The 14,729-nt window shown below is 38.9% G+C and overlaps 1 long non-coding RNA gene across 2 annotated transcripts in view; it reads left to right on the forward strand.

Moving 5' to 3' along the window:
* Positions 1–5,868: 5,868 nt before the first annotated feature.
* Positions 5,869–14,729, forward strand: part of LOC143441392 (uncharacterized) — a 41,797-nt gene continuing 32,936 nt past the window's right edge. For both annotated transcript variants that reach the window (XR_013108739.1, XR_013108738.1), the window contains exon 1: positions 5,869–6,005. This is a non-coding gene — a long non-coding RNA (uncharacterized LOC143441392). The remainder of the gene's footprint in view (positions 6,006–14,729) is intronic.

Below are 14,729 nucleotides of genomic sequence, written 5' to 3' on the forward strand. Positions count from 1 at the left end.
CTCAGATTCAGGCAGATCACTTCTGAGATAACTATTCTCTACTGAACTGTTTTCATATTTCCCAGTGATGTCAGTACTCTGGCTCCCTGGGAGGCCTCCCTCTCAGGGATCATCACACCATCTTGCTGGGCCCTGGAGATACTATCTGCTTGTCCTGGCACAGCTCCCAGGCCTGAGACATGGTGAGAGCAGATATGGCTCCCTCCTGTCTCACCCACAAAGATGTGAATTTCAGCATTTTGAGTGATGGGTTTGCGGTTATAAATGATGAGAAATGTTCATGGAATGGAAGTAACAGTGAATTAAGTTAAGGGCACTGCCTAAAACCCAACTGTTGAATCTTTTAAGACTGTAAAACTTTGAGGACTTTTTTGCTTTCATAAATATTTCTTTATTATAAATCACCATTATGATTAGCACCTGGAACTTTCTGTAGGCTGAGGTAACCAAACCATGAAGACTGAGGAATTATAAATATCACAAAAATGCAGTGTCATTTTTGCTCTCTGTAGCACAGTCTTTGATAACTGTGGTTTTGGATTTGAATGAGTTTGTTAAATATATAAGCAACAATTAGAAGACAACAAGATAGATGCAGCAGATAGGTCACAAAACATTCGCAATGTTCAGTAGGAATTATTGGAGGAGCCCAATTGAGAGTATAAAAAAAAGTACCATGACTAGAGAGGCCCCATTGAGATGGTCACATTGGAATTACTGATGGAAAGAATTCTGGGGACACTATCCCAGAGATGAGCATATGCTTTCTTATTCCCTCCACAGGCTTTTAATGCCAATGGGTAAACAATAGCAACCTCTGTTGGGAATGGTTTACCTTTGGCAGTTTCAAAAACAGTGTTTTAAAAATACCCTTAGCTGTTTGCTATGTTCCTTTCTTATTATCACTGAGTTAGGTGACTGGGACAGGGAATTTTAAAATAAATATACTGGAGTTGTGGACAAAAGAGCCTTCATTACCCCCCAGACTCTGCTTTTAACAAGTCTCTTTAATAGCACATGACAATTTGCCAATAGAAAACATATTGCATATGTCTATAAACAGACATGGTTTTCATTATCTATATCACTGTCCCCACCAATGAAACAAAACTGCATATAGTTCCCTAAAAATGACTCATGTATTTTCTGTGATTTTATTCATAAAAGATTTTTCTTGAGACTTTTTTTCCTTCTAAATTGCAAATTGTCTTCTATATGGAAACATGCTAGATGGGTCATTTGTATACTAGCTTGCTTACTCATGTTGCTTACTGGTTTTCTAACACCCTTCTAGAAAATGTCTCCTAAGGCAGTGGACATTCTTTTAGGCAGTTAGTGGGAGCTGGAGTGTGAAAGGCTTAAACTGAGAAACAATGGACCATATCTTGAGATCCCTTTCAGTTTTAAAAATTTTCTCTTTCCAAAATAGCTTGTTTTTCTATAAAAATATGTTTTGTACTTAAGTATATCTGGAGTCTAACATATGGCTCTATTAACGCACACCTGAGGATAGTTACAGAATATAAACACAAATCGAGGGCCTCAGATTCAACTTAACCAGTGATGAGAGAACAGTTAAAATCAAAATGGCTTATCCTCTCAGGCCTAGCTCTTAAAAGCATTTCAAGCTAATGTAAGCTCTGACAATAGGTGTGAGTCAGGAATAGAAAGAGTTCTGAGATGATCACAGGCAGCCTGAGTAGTCTGCATCTTTAACGCTGTGCCTTGAACTAAATTTGACTCATCAAAACATTCTTATTAAAAGAGCAATTTTGTTTTTAATTATGCACATGAATATATGTGTCTGTATGTGGGCATATGCACATACGTATGCACATAGGTGAGGCCAGAAGGCACTGGGTCCTCTGGAGCTGCAATTCAGCTATAGTAAGCTGTCTGACATAGGTGCTGGAAAAGGAACTCAGGTCCTTTGCAAGAGCAGTGTACATGTTTAATCACTGAGCCATCTCTCCAGATCCTAAACATTTATTTACTTATTAAACTATTCATTTGTTACAAAGCATGTTTTAATTATGTTTTTCAACTTCAAACAACAGCAACCAACTTAGACTACATTTAATTTTAATGTGTAGATAGGAAAAAAATTAACAGAGAACTAAATAACAAGGCTAGAATAGTTCATAGTAGATTTGGCTATGCCTTTCCACTAGTTTGTATCCACACTCTGTGTAGTATGTTTTTGTAGCTTCTGATTAAGTAAGAGAGACTGTTTCTTATCACCTCTTAAATGTAGGATGATTCTGTGACTTGCTTCTGTCAGTGGAATACATGGATACCATGAAGGGACAAATTTAAACCTAGGCTTCTTTTTATCTTTCTTTATTCTCTCCAGGTATTATATGACCCACATATAGCCTACATTTGCCTCAAACTCATTATGTAGTACTGACTGGCCTTGAACTCTCAATTTTCTTACATTTGCCTGTTAAGTGCTGGGATAAATGGTAGACCTCCTACCTCTTCCTTGTACACAATCTAACTCCGTGTACATGGTATCCCTCAAGGATACCATAAAAGAACAAGTTTGAAGCTATTTAAACTATTCATTTAGAATGGGTTTCGAGAAATCTTGTGATTTTCTATTATCTCATCTGGAAAATTTCCCAGTTGTCTCAGAAAGAAATACAGAAGATGAGATACCATGAGATGAAGAACAGCCAATCTCAGCTAAAAAATTTCTAACGCAACAGCCTCCTGTTCTTTAAGAGACTTCTGTAGATTTATGTGCACGTCTCAAGTCTAGAAGAGATGCCATGCACATATAAGTCCAAAATTGTCATCATCAGAATTTTGAGATAACTTAGTGCTACCGAGTTTGGGATTGTTTGCTACACAGTAAAAGCACACCAAGACTTCAGAAAATAGGGCCTCTGGGACTCCTCTACAAATCTGCCATGTTGTATGCCTTTTACCATTCTTAGACCCTCTTCATTCCTTGGGTCAGATGCCATCAACTACGTAGGATGAAATAGAGTGGCTTAACAGAATTGTCTTGGTTCTGAGGGGCAGAGGAAGGAGAAGTCCATCCAGGCATGTTGGCACATGTCTGTAACCTCAGCATTTAGGAAGCTGGGGTAAGACCATCTCACATTCATAATCAGGATAGGCTCTGTAGTGAAACATCTCAGAAGCAACACAAAACAACAATTAAATCTCACACAAAAAGAAGTTCCTTAAAGGTTCATGCTAAAAGGAAAAAGAGGTTTTGGGTTCATGCAACACATGTTTATTCTAAACACTCATTTTGTGTTCTCAATGAAGAACTTAAAACCTTCACTCTCAGCAAGAAAGGATCAAGTCTAACAAAAAGTCTGGAAAGCCACTAGATGCTAGGCAAGGGACAGTGACTCATTTTCAGGAAAGGAGTTCTGAAGGAAACAGAATTGAACTGAGGTAGTGAACTGTATGAAAACACAGGGGAGGCTGGGAGCACAAGAGACCTCTGGAACATTTAGAGTTGCATGAGTAAACACTGCCATAGTAAGCTATTTATACCTGGTTTGCCCCTACAAGGAAGCAGGGAAATTATGTTCCTAGACTCTCCAGTTCCTGTAGTTTATCCCCTGCAGATTTACTTTTTACCTGCTTTACTTGACTCTGCTATCTGCTACAGGGGCTAATAGGCCAGAGATTGTCATTTGCCCGGAGTAACAGAGAATGTGAAAAGGTTAATGTGAGCCTTGAGGCTGGGCAGGTGTAGGTGCTTGTTAAAGAATTTATATTTATTCCTACCAACAATAAGCAAGTTGTTGGAGGTATGTGGCAAGGGTATTTGTTCTAGCTCATTTGCATTTCAAAGAGATCAACCAAATTAATAAAAATATTATCCTTAAAAATATAGGGTCAAGCCAAAAGCAAGTCAAAAAAAAGACAGCAAGGGACAGCAAAAGAGGGAGATCAATTAAGCCATGGTTTTGTAGGCAAGAAATGATGGCTTCAATTAAAGGGAGTGGAACAGAGAAATGGGAAGTTATGACATCCTGAAGGGAGATCTGAAGGAACCAGCAGCATCTAACTTTAATAACTCTATTGTTTTCTTGGAGGCAACTGAGAGTTTAGAAAACTTTCATGTCTCATAACTGAGTTTCCCTTATGTCAAATGATGTATACCTACTCTGAAGAAATTGGTGATAAGCTTTTGTCTACACAATGCTGTGATATACCCCCCCTTCCCGTTTTCATCAGGAGCAATAAATAGTTCTCTTTGGTTCCATTTGAGTTTAGATAGACCACATCCACTTGGAGTCATGATGTCAGACAGAGGCCAGATTGGAACTAGAAACAGATGGGAGAGTAGTCTTGCCAGTCTCAGCAAATCTCATGCTTTGCTCTTCATGATCAGAGGTTAAGTGTTCAGAGAAAGTGTGTCTGTCACAACTAGATCAACTGAAATAACAAGGCAGCAAGGTGTGTGTAACAGGAGGGACAAAAAGAACAACTGACAAATTTGTGTTCACTTTCTGGGAAGGGTGGAGGAGGAAGGGGTAGCATTCTTACTCAAAGGGGTTTGGACAGAAAGCAAAGAAAATAACTTGAGTTGAGATTTCTTTATATCTGATAGTGTGGACTTTGGCGATCTATCTGTCTGTTTCTCTGTCTGTCTGCTGTCTATCATTTACCTATCACCTGTTTATCTATCTATCTATCTATCTATCTATCTATCTATCTATCTATCTGTCTGCCTATCTATTCTACCTTGATATTCAAAGAATATCTGGAATGCAATTAGTATGTTACATATGAACAAAGACTAGATCACTTGGGACCTGGTGGTGATGGTAGACAGAGGAGGTGTCTAAAGGAAGGCAGTTAGGCCTCAAGACTCGGTTTTAAACATTTGTTTTTATCTCCAAATGGCCTTTTTTTTTTTTTTTTTTTAAATATAGATGGGCATGATTCAAAGAAGACTAATACACATTATAGCTCCTATCATTTGTCACCTTACCAGCCACATGGCTTCAATACATTAACAATGATGTTAATAATGAATTGTTTGTTTTTTGTAAGTCGTGAAATTGTATCATCAACTGCACAATTCTATTGCAGCGTGTTGCTGTAATGTGTGTGTATGCTTGTGTGTGTGTGTGTGTGTACAGGCTGAAAGTATTGATGTGTTGAGTGAAATGTATCAAGTTTACATTACATATATAACATTCTTATTTTTAGCATTTCCTATGGAAATTAACATTTGTTAATTTAGGAAATTAACCTGTTCTAGAGAATGGAAGTGAAACTGTCTTCTCCTGGTAGGAGTAATATCCTAACTACAATGCAGAAAAACATTTGAGTACTATATGACTAGTGGTCAGCTAACAAATTGTCATTTATGTACAATCTATTACTTACTTCACTTATGTCTTTTAAATTGTTATAAATAAAGAGAATGCTCTTATAGCAAAAGCTATGGAAAAGTAAGATAACGAGGAAAACCAACTGCCTTTAATACAATAGGAGATCTATGCAGAAAGGCAGACATGTTGTCTCCATGTCTGAGACCACAAAGTTAAGTGAGGGCCAGCACTGTTTAACTTTTGTCAGTGGGATTGGGAAAACTGAGGAAGAGACTTTTCAGGTGAGGAAGTCAAGAAAGGTCTCTGCAATCCTGGGCACTACTGGCCAGTCAGGGAATATGCTCCTAAGGTACCAGAGAAGCTGTGCCTGACAAATAGGAGTGGGGCAGGCTGCTGGGTAACCCTGCCTTAGCCATGCAGCCTTTGGAAAATGTGCCTTTCCCCGAACTTTCCCTGTCCCTGATGAAATGTGCATGATGAAACAATTAGCCCTGCTTTGCTCATACATAATGATGAGTCTGGGCGTGAGGACTGTACTAACTCTCCTGCCAGGAGCCCTAGGCCTGACCTGCTGTGCCATTGCTGGGACCTAAAGAACAACATCTGCTTTCTCTCTCCCCTCGGGCTTTCTGGCTGTTCTGAGCAGTTTATTGCATTTTTCATTGTGTCTTTTCTTCCCTTGTTCTGCCAAAGGTAAGGGCAACAAGTTTGCCTTGGTGAAGATGTCTCTTTAGCATAGTTAGGATATTCCATTTTACTAAAGAATTTTTGGGTGGGTATAATTTAAAGGAAAAGTAATGCTGTATTTAAAGTTGGGCTTTCACAGGGTTGCACATTCTGACATCTGGAGGCCTTTCTCTCTCTTTCTCTGCAGCATATCAAACACATTAACTATATCCATACTCCACACTAAAAACCTTCATTTTAAATTTTTATAAGGATTTTTTATTTTTATTTTAGAAGTTATTTGGCTTTATGTAAACTTTCGTTTAACTTGTGCTTGCTTTATGAGTTCCCTACAATCAATGTGTGTACTTCAGGGGATCTGTGAAGTGAGAAAACTGAACCATTAAATTGCAGTAGACATAATGAAATCTTTATGAATGTGAATTTAGACAGTTAATGACATTAATGTGCTGGTGCCATTTTGCAGACATTTAATTAGATATTTATTCATTTGAATTCTTATAATGTTCTTGGGTAGTTCTGAAGCCAGTAACTGTTTTTCTACCTAGGTTTGCCTTACAAATTTTCTTGAGTCGCCAGGAAGCTCTCAGTTCTGGAATTTCATTGCCTTGCCGAGGCTTCAGTACAATGGTGCTTCTCAAAAGATTTTGGCTCTAGTACAATTTTGTACTCTTAAAAAAATTATTGAGAACCCCTCCCAAAATTTGTATTTTACATCTTAAAATGTGGATTAGATAAATAGCTATTTATTAAACTAGAAGTTATAACTGAAAAACTTAGTTAATATAATAATGAATTGATTACATAATTACCATTTTAAGTTTTTGAGACTTTCATATGGGTATAGTGTATGTATGTCATTTCCATCTCTTCCCCACTCTATATTGTAGAAAAATTTTAATCCAGTAATATGGTTGCTCTTGAAAGGGATCACATCCAAAGAAAGACCCTCTAGGTCTGTGTGATCCAGCTGGAATGATTTACCTTTAATCCCTTTGGCTGGAATACAGACATGCCCTTAGTTTGCATTTTCAATCCCAAACAATGAAGACAAACTTAGTTTGTAGAAGGAAGCAGCCATGTTTGAAAGTGACACTTACTTGAGGAGCAGACAAAGTGACTAATCAGAAAAAGATTTGTCAGAATGAGTCAGAGGGAATAAGTTAGCTCTCATGAGAATGGACAGGAAAGAGAGGTGACTTAGGAGCAGCACAAAGTGAGTCAGAAGTGGAAGGCAATTTAATGAGTGTAGTTCAGTTGAGTTTAGGCAATGCAGTGGAGTTCAGCTGAGTTCAGTTCAATGTAGTTTGGTGTAGTTCAGTTAAATGCGGTTGAATTCCATTTACTTTATGAGGTTCTGTCCAGTCCCATTCAGTTCAGTTCAGTTCCTGCAGTTAGTGCAGTCAGTGTCGTTTAGTTCACGGAATTCAGAGGCAATTTTTCTAAGCAGAGCAATTCAGTAAGAAGCTGAGAGAAGCCAGTTTGAATCAGTCAACTTAGAGAAGAGTTTTGAGCCAGAACATCTGAGTTGAGACAGCCAGCCAGAGCCAGAACATCTGAGTTGAGACAGCCAGCCAGAGCTCAGAAAAAAACTAGAAAAGGTGAGTTTACACCATATCACACCACCATCTCCTCTCATGATCCTTTTCCTATAATTACTATTGTTATATATGCATATACACTGTATCTTTAAAATCTACTTAAGCTAATTAGTGTTTCCTATATGTGTATGGGTTTAGGGCTAACCACTTAGAAGTGGGAATCTTATCAGGGGGCCCATCATTGAAGAAAATGAATTCTCCCTCCCTCAGCAGCCATTGACTGCCTGTAGCTCTTCATCTAGGAGTGAGCTTTATGAAATTTATTCCTATTCATTTTGGTATGATAGGAGGTGTCTTCTTTTGATAGCAACCATATTATTGAGAGTTCATTAGAGCAACCAAGTCTAGAAGACAGTATCTTGAAGCACTTGTCTTAGTCCTTTGGCTTTCACAATATTCCTAGCCCCTCTTCTGAGATATTTCTTGAGACTTGGTTGTGTTGCAAATATCAAAACTAGGGTTGGGGGTTTGTAACTTACATTGTAGCTCAAGCTGACCTCAGATTTTTGGTAATAAGCCTGCTCTGCCTCTTGAATGCTAGAATTTCAGTTTTGAGCTATAGCCTTTAGTTGGAATTAACATTTTAATTAATTATGTCAAACAATTGGATTTCTCTAAAATATATAGCTAGAAAATTAACAGTTTTATGAATTTCTTTAACATATGACTTAGTGGAAGACATATTCTCATAATTCATTTAGAACTTAATGTGTTCCTGTATATTGGTTTAGTTGTGGTTAAGAAAATTATCTCCATATAGATATGCATTTATAGGAAGGTATATTTTAATAGATTTTCTTGATACTATATCAAAACATAAAATTGTTGTGAGTGTCTGTGTGTGTGTGTGTGGGGGGGGATGAGAGTCTATAGGAGCATCTGTATTTAGAGGCCAGAAGTCAACACTGGGTCTTTCTCAGTTGTTTTTCACTTTATTTTATTTATTTATTTATTTATTTATTTATTTATTTATTTATTTATGACAACCTGGAATTCCTCACCTTAACCTTAACTAAGCTAGAATATCTGGCCAGTAAGCTCCATGGATCCTTTTATTTCTACTTCCACGGGACTGAATGTGCATCACCTTGCCTGATTTTTATGTGGACCTAGGGATCAAATTCAGGACCTCATGCTTGTACAGCAATACCTTTACTGATCAAACCATCTCCCCAACCTTTTGTATACAAATTTTTTAAACGTTATTTGTAGTGTACATTTGGAATCATCATAGTGGAAATTTTATATTATCTTAAACTTTATTAGCTAGTTTGTACTTAGAAGCTAAGTATTCCCGCACAATACCAGGGTCTGAGTACCATGAGTGCTCCTCTGTTACATCATGTACACATCGTGATCTATGAATAGAGAATCTGGTTAGGATTGCAGCTGTGACATTCACACAGGTGCCTTCTCTCCAATGTGAATCAAGGTATAATGAGCTTCCCATTTTCTCATGTAAAATGATAAAAAGTCATGTGCTCAAGGACTGAAATATAATGAATAATTATTCTCTTTCGTCAAATACACATTTACGTAAAGTGCCATGTTTTTCTACAGCAGGCAGATGGCAATGAAGAAATCAGTTCACTGGTTTGGTTTGTGACACGGCCTTGGTTGTGTTATAGTGCTGGTGGCTTCCCATATCTTTCCTATCTCACTATCAGTGCAAATGCAAACATAACAGAAAGGGAAAACAATCTCTCAGTGTTAATATAAAAACCCTTTAGACTTTATAGATCCCTTGTGAGGGTCTTGGGGACCCAAAGTTGTACATGAGAACCCCTGTGGTACCTGGTAGAATTATGAATATTCCAATAAGTCATTAAAAACCTTCTCCTGGAGCTCTTTGGAAATATTCCTTTGGGCTTCCATCACTGATGTTTGACAAGACTTTTTTCTCTTGAGGTTTTCAAATGAGGTCCCCCTGTTCCCTTTTTATCTTCATTTCTCATGCTGAAATTGTTGCTCCTTCTGGGGACTTGCTCCTGCATACACCAGGAGGAGGGTCTCACCAAGGACTTCTCACTGGTTTGAGGGCTACAGAAAGCTGCAGTCATTTTTTTCTCAGCTCTCATAATCTAGTCTAGACATTCTGAGGAGGTGGAGGATATAATTACAGCTTGAAGCACTGTGCAGGCACCAGCAGTACAACTCCTCCAGCACATGTGGGCCTCAAGTCCCCAGGCGGCAGTGAAATCTGACGATTCATTTGCTCAGATAAGCTGAAAATGAAACGTTAGAGGTCCAGGGTCCAGTTGTCCCTTCTACATTCCCTTTATGCACAACCGATTTCTCCATTTGGCTTGTTCAATTCAAAGCAACAAATGTGTCTTGTGCACTTACTAGAAGCATCCCCCTTTGGGGCCACATTGCATCTGCTATTGTGCTGTTTAATCTCCACTGGTGGCCCTAGACCCATTTCTGCTTCTGGGGGATACTGCTCTGACATTGCTTTGTATGGATGACAACAGGCTCTGGCCTCCAGTTGGATTCCGTCTGCTGCAGATGCCACCATGATGGAGATCGGAAGGCAGAGCAGAAGCAGGCTGCTTTCCACTCTCATAGCTTGTGCTGGCTATCCCTTTTCTTCTTTTACAGCAGGCTACATCTTTCATTGTAATTTGTGGTACTATCTGGTGGTTTGAATGAGATGTCCCCCACTGTCTTGAGTATTTGAGTACTTTGGTCTTAGTTTGTAGTGATGACTGTGGAGGCTTTTGAAGTATGGTCTTGTTAGAAGAGGCTCGTCTTTGGCAGAGGTCTTTGAGAGTTTAAAGACTTGCCATTTCTAGGAGCTTGCTCTCTCTGCTCCCTGTTTGTAGTTCAAGATGGGAGTCCTTATCTTCTTGGTCCTTCCACCGTGTGTTCACTCTGTCTTCGTGGATTCTAACCCTCTGGAATGGTAAGCCCAAATTAACTTATTTTTTTTCTATAAGTAGCTGGTAATGTTATTTTTATCACAACAATAAAAAGTAACTAATAAATGCTACTTTCTACCTTTGTCTTTTCTTGGGGCCTAACAGTCTCATCCTGTGGCTAGTGCTTACCAAGTCACTACTTCCTTTCTCCTTGTCTGATCTGTCTCTATCTCTATAAGAACTGTCTCCCTGATATTCTTTCCAGTTGGGATTTGAGTTTGCCCTGGCTGGTCTTGACTTCTACTGACAAAAACTTGCCATTGAGAAAGAAGCTCATGATCTACTGAACTTAGCCATCTTAAGCATCATTTAGGTGCATGTCTTTCATACAACCATTAAACCTAACAGCATCTCTCTTTTCATGCACCATATTTCTACATAATTTGTCTCAATTCACACACACACACACACACACACACACACACACACACACACACCAATTCAGGTTTAAAAAGAAAAGAGAAACACAGAATACCTTTTGGCACCAGGTAGATAGAAAATAGGTGTATTTACTGCTATAGTCTGAATGCTGGTGTTCTTCTCAACTTCTTTTTTTTTTTTTTCAACATCATTATTTTAATATGGTAAAGGAGTATGTACAAGATGTCAAAAATCTACAGTGAGGAACACAGTTGAGGGTACTTGTGTATCAATTTTCCTGAAGCACTTCCAAAATCTTCAGACAAAAGCCCTCAGTATAAAGGAAATAATAACTTCAACAATGTAAGAGTTGTAATTTCCAGAAACAAAAGACAAATTAACATACACAATTCTGAAAACTAAAAAAAAAAAAAAAAAAAAAAAAAAAAAAAAAAAAAAAAAAAAAAAAAAAAAGTACAAATAGACCTTGGAATTTATCATCCACAGCAGAAAACAAAAAGGAAACCAGTATGACAAAATGGGAAGTAATACAGTATTGGAGACATGAGACCGTTATGCCGTTTTCTCCTCCTATTTTCTTTTTTTTTTTTTATTACTTTTATTTATTTATTTATTTTTAAAATCCATTCGTTGCCTCTGGGTCTCCCTCCCACAGTTTCTTATCCCATTCCTCCTCCCCCATGTCTCCAAGAGGATGTCTCACTCCCCATCTTCACCAACCTCCCCACTCCCTGGGGCCTCAAGTTTCTCAAGAGTGTTCTCCCAGTGAGGCCAGACCAGGCAGTTCTCTACTCTATATGTGTCTGGGGCCTCAGACCAGCTGCCTGCTCAGTGTCTGAGAGATCTCAGGGGTCTGGCTTACTTGAGGTTGCTGGCCTTCTTATGGGGTTGCCCTCCTCCCCAGCTTCTTCCAACCTTTCCTTAATTCAACCACAGGGGTTCCCGGACTTCAGTACAATGGTTGGGTATAAGTATTTGCATCTGTCTCAGTCAGCTGCTTGTTGGGCCTCTCAGAGGACAGCCATGTTAGGCTCCTGTCTACCACAGCATCAGTAATAGTGTCAGGTCTTGGAGCTTCCCCTTGAAATGGATTCCAAGTCACTGAACTTCCTTTCCCTCAGTCTCTTCTCCATTTTTGTCTCTGTGGTTCTTTTAGACACCAACAATTTGGGTCAGAGTTTTTGACTGTGGATGGCCACCTCATCCCTCCACTTGACACTCTGTCTTCCTACTGGAGGTGGACTCTTTGAGTTTCCTTTCCCCATTGTTGGGCATTTCATCTAAGGGCCCTCCCTTTGAGTCCTGAGAGTTTCTTACCTCCCAGGTCTCTTGTATTTTCTAGAAAGTCCTCCAACTCCTGAGGTTGCATATTTCTATTAATTCTGCTGACCCTTAGGGCTTCTCTCCTGTCTCCCCTCCTGATACCTGATTATTTCCCCCCTTTGTCCTCCAGACCCCTCTACCACTAAAGTTTCTCACTCCCTTTGTGTCGGGGACCGCTCTGCCAAATGTTGGAACCTGCACTGACAAAAGCTTGGGGGCCAAAATTGTTAGAGCCCGCACTGCCCCAAGCTTTGGGGGCTAAATTGTTCCTGCTCGTACTGCTGCTCCGGTCCGTGGGGCAGGGTTCAGCAAGAGAGAGAGAGTGAGGGCAGACTTGAAGAATGGAGACCAGACAGAGTGTGATTCAGTTCCGTTTATTCTCAAGTCTCTCTTCCTAGTCCAAGTCCCAAGTCCCAAGTTCCTAGTCCCTAGTTCCTAGTCCCTAGTGCCTCCAAGTTCCAAGTTTCCAGTCCCCTCTTCTGTCTGCCTCTCGCCTTTTATAAGTCTCACTTCTTAAGTCACACCTTTAAGTCACACACACCCAAGGGAAAATCCTGGGTATATGAAACAAGATGTTATCAGAGTGTGCTCAGCTGTTGTAAGCTGTTGAAAACAAGTCTCTTGTCAGGGTATATGGCTCAAGATGGCTGCAAGGATGATAGCCACCTTCTGTCGGCTCCCCATACCTTTGCCTCCATGATTTTCTTCTACCTCACAAGTGTGGATTGTATCCTAGATATTCTGTACTTTTTTTTTTTTTTTGGCTAATATTCACTTACTAGTGAGTACATACCATGCATGTACTTTTGGGTCTGAGTTACCTAACTCAGGATGATATTTTCTAGGTCCATCCATTTGCCTGCAAAGTTCATGATGTCTTCATTCTAAATGGCTGAATAGTATTCCATTGTGTAAATGAACCTCTTTTTCTGTATTCATTTTTCCTTTGTGGGACATCTGGGTTGTTTCCAGCTTATGGCTGTCACAGATAAGGCCTCTATGAACATAGTGGAGCATGTACCCCTGTAGTATGGTGGGGCATATTTTGAGTATATGCCCAGGAGTGCTATAGCTGGGTCTTCAGGTAGATTTATTTCCAGTTTTCTGAGGAATCTCCAGATTGATTTCCAGAGTGGTTGTACAAGTTTGCAATCCCACCAGCAATGGAGGAATGTTCCTCATTCTCCATATCCTCGCCAACATGTGCTTTCACCTGTTGTGATCTTAGCCATTCTGATTGCTGTAAGGTGGGATCTCAGGATCATTTTGATTTGCATTTCCCTGATCAATTATGGACTTGAGAAAGTTTCTTTAAGTGTTTCTTGGTTATTTGAGATTCTTGTGTTGTGAATTCTCTGCTTATACCCCATTTTTAGATTGGGTTGTTTGGTTTTTCTGGAGGTTAGCTTTTTGAGTTCTTTATATATTTTGGATATTATTAGCCCTCTATTGGATGAGGTTAATGAAGATTCTTTTCCCTATCTGTAGGTTGCCGATTTCTCCTATCAACAGTGTCCTTTGCCTTACAGAAGCTTTCCAGTTTCATGAGGTCCCATTTATCAATTCTTGATCTTAGAGCATGAGCTGTTGGAGTTCTGTTTAGGAAATTTCCTCCTGTGCCCATTGAGTTCAGGCTCTTTCCCACTTTTTCTTCTATTAGATTCAGTGTATCTGGTTTTATGTTGAGGTCCTTGATCCGCTTGGACTTGAGCTTTTTGCAAGGTGATAAATATGGTTATACTAGCACCATGTATTGAAGATGCTTTCTTTTTTTTCGATTGTATATTTTTAGCTTCTTTATTAAAGATCAAATATCCATAAGTGTGTGTTTTTATTTCTGTGTCTTCAATTCTATTCAATTGATCGATCTGTCTGTCTCTGTACCAATATCATGCAGTTTTTTTTATTACTATTTCTCTGTAGTACAGCTTGAGGTCAGGGATGGTGGTTCCAGCAGAAGTTCTTTTATTGTTAAGAATTGTTTTTGCTATCCTGGGATTTTCATTTTTCCATATAAAATTGAGAATTAATCTTTCCATGTCTGTGAAGAATTGTGTTGGAATTTTTATGGGAATTGTATTGAATTTCTAGATTGCTTCTGGTAGGATGGTCTTTTCAACTTCATAGGTTGAAGTCTTAACCCCAGGTTGTGATAATAGGAGGAAGAGGCTTTGGAAAGTGAAGAAGTCATGATGGTGGAATTTTCCTGATTGAAATTAATGACCTTATAAGAGAAACTCTAGAAAATTATTAGGTAGTTTGTTCACCATGCAAAGATTTACTGAGAAGCCACTTCTCATGAGCTACTATGGCAATGGCAACATTATAAAATATCTCCTACATTGTAATGAACTGAAACTTTTGCTGGACCTCATAGCCAGAGTTAATAAAAAAAACAAACTTTAAAATTTACTTAAGACTATCCCACTGTGTACTCAGCCTGTTTGTTTAACCTTCCTTAAGAGAAGAATGTAATAACCAACCTTACTTGCTGTGGATTTCCT

This window comes from Arvicanthis niloticus, chromosome 2 (assembly GCF_011762505.2).
Source record: "Arvicanthis niloticus isolate mArvNil1 chromosome 2, mArvNil1.pat.X, whole genome shotgun sequence".
NCBI lineage: Eukaryota > Metazoa > Chordata > Mammalia > Rodentia > Muridae > Arvicanthis > Arvicanthis niloticus.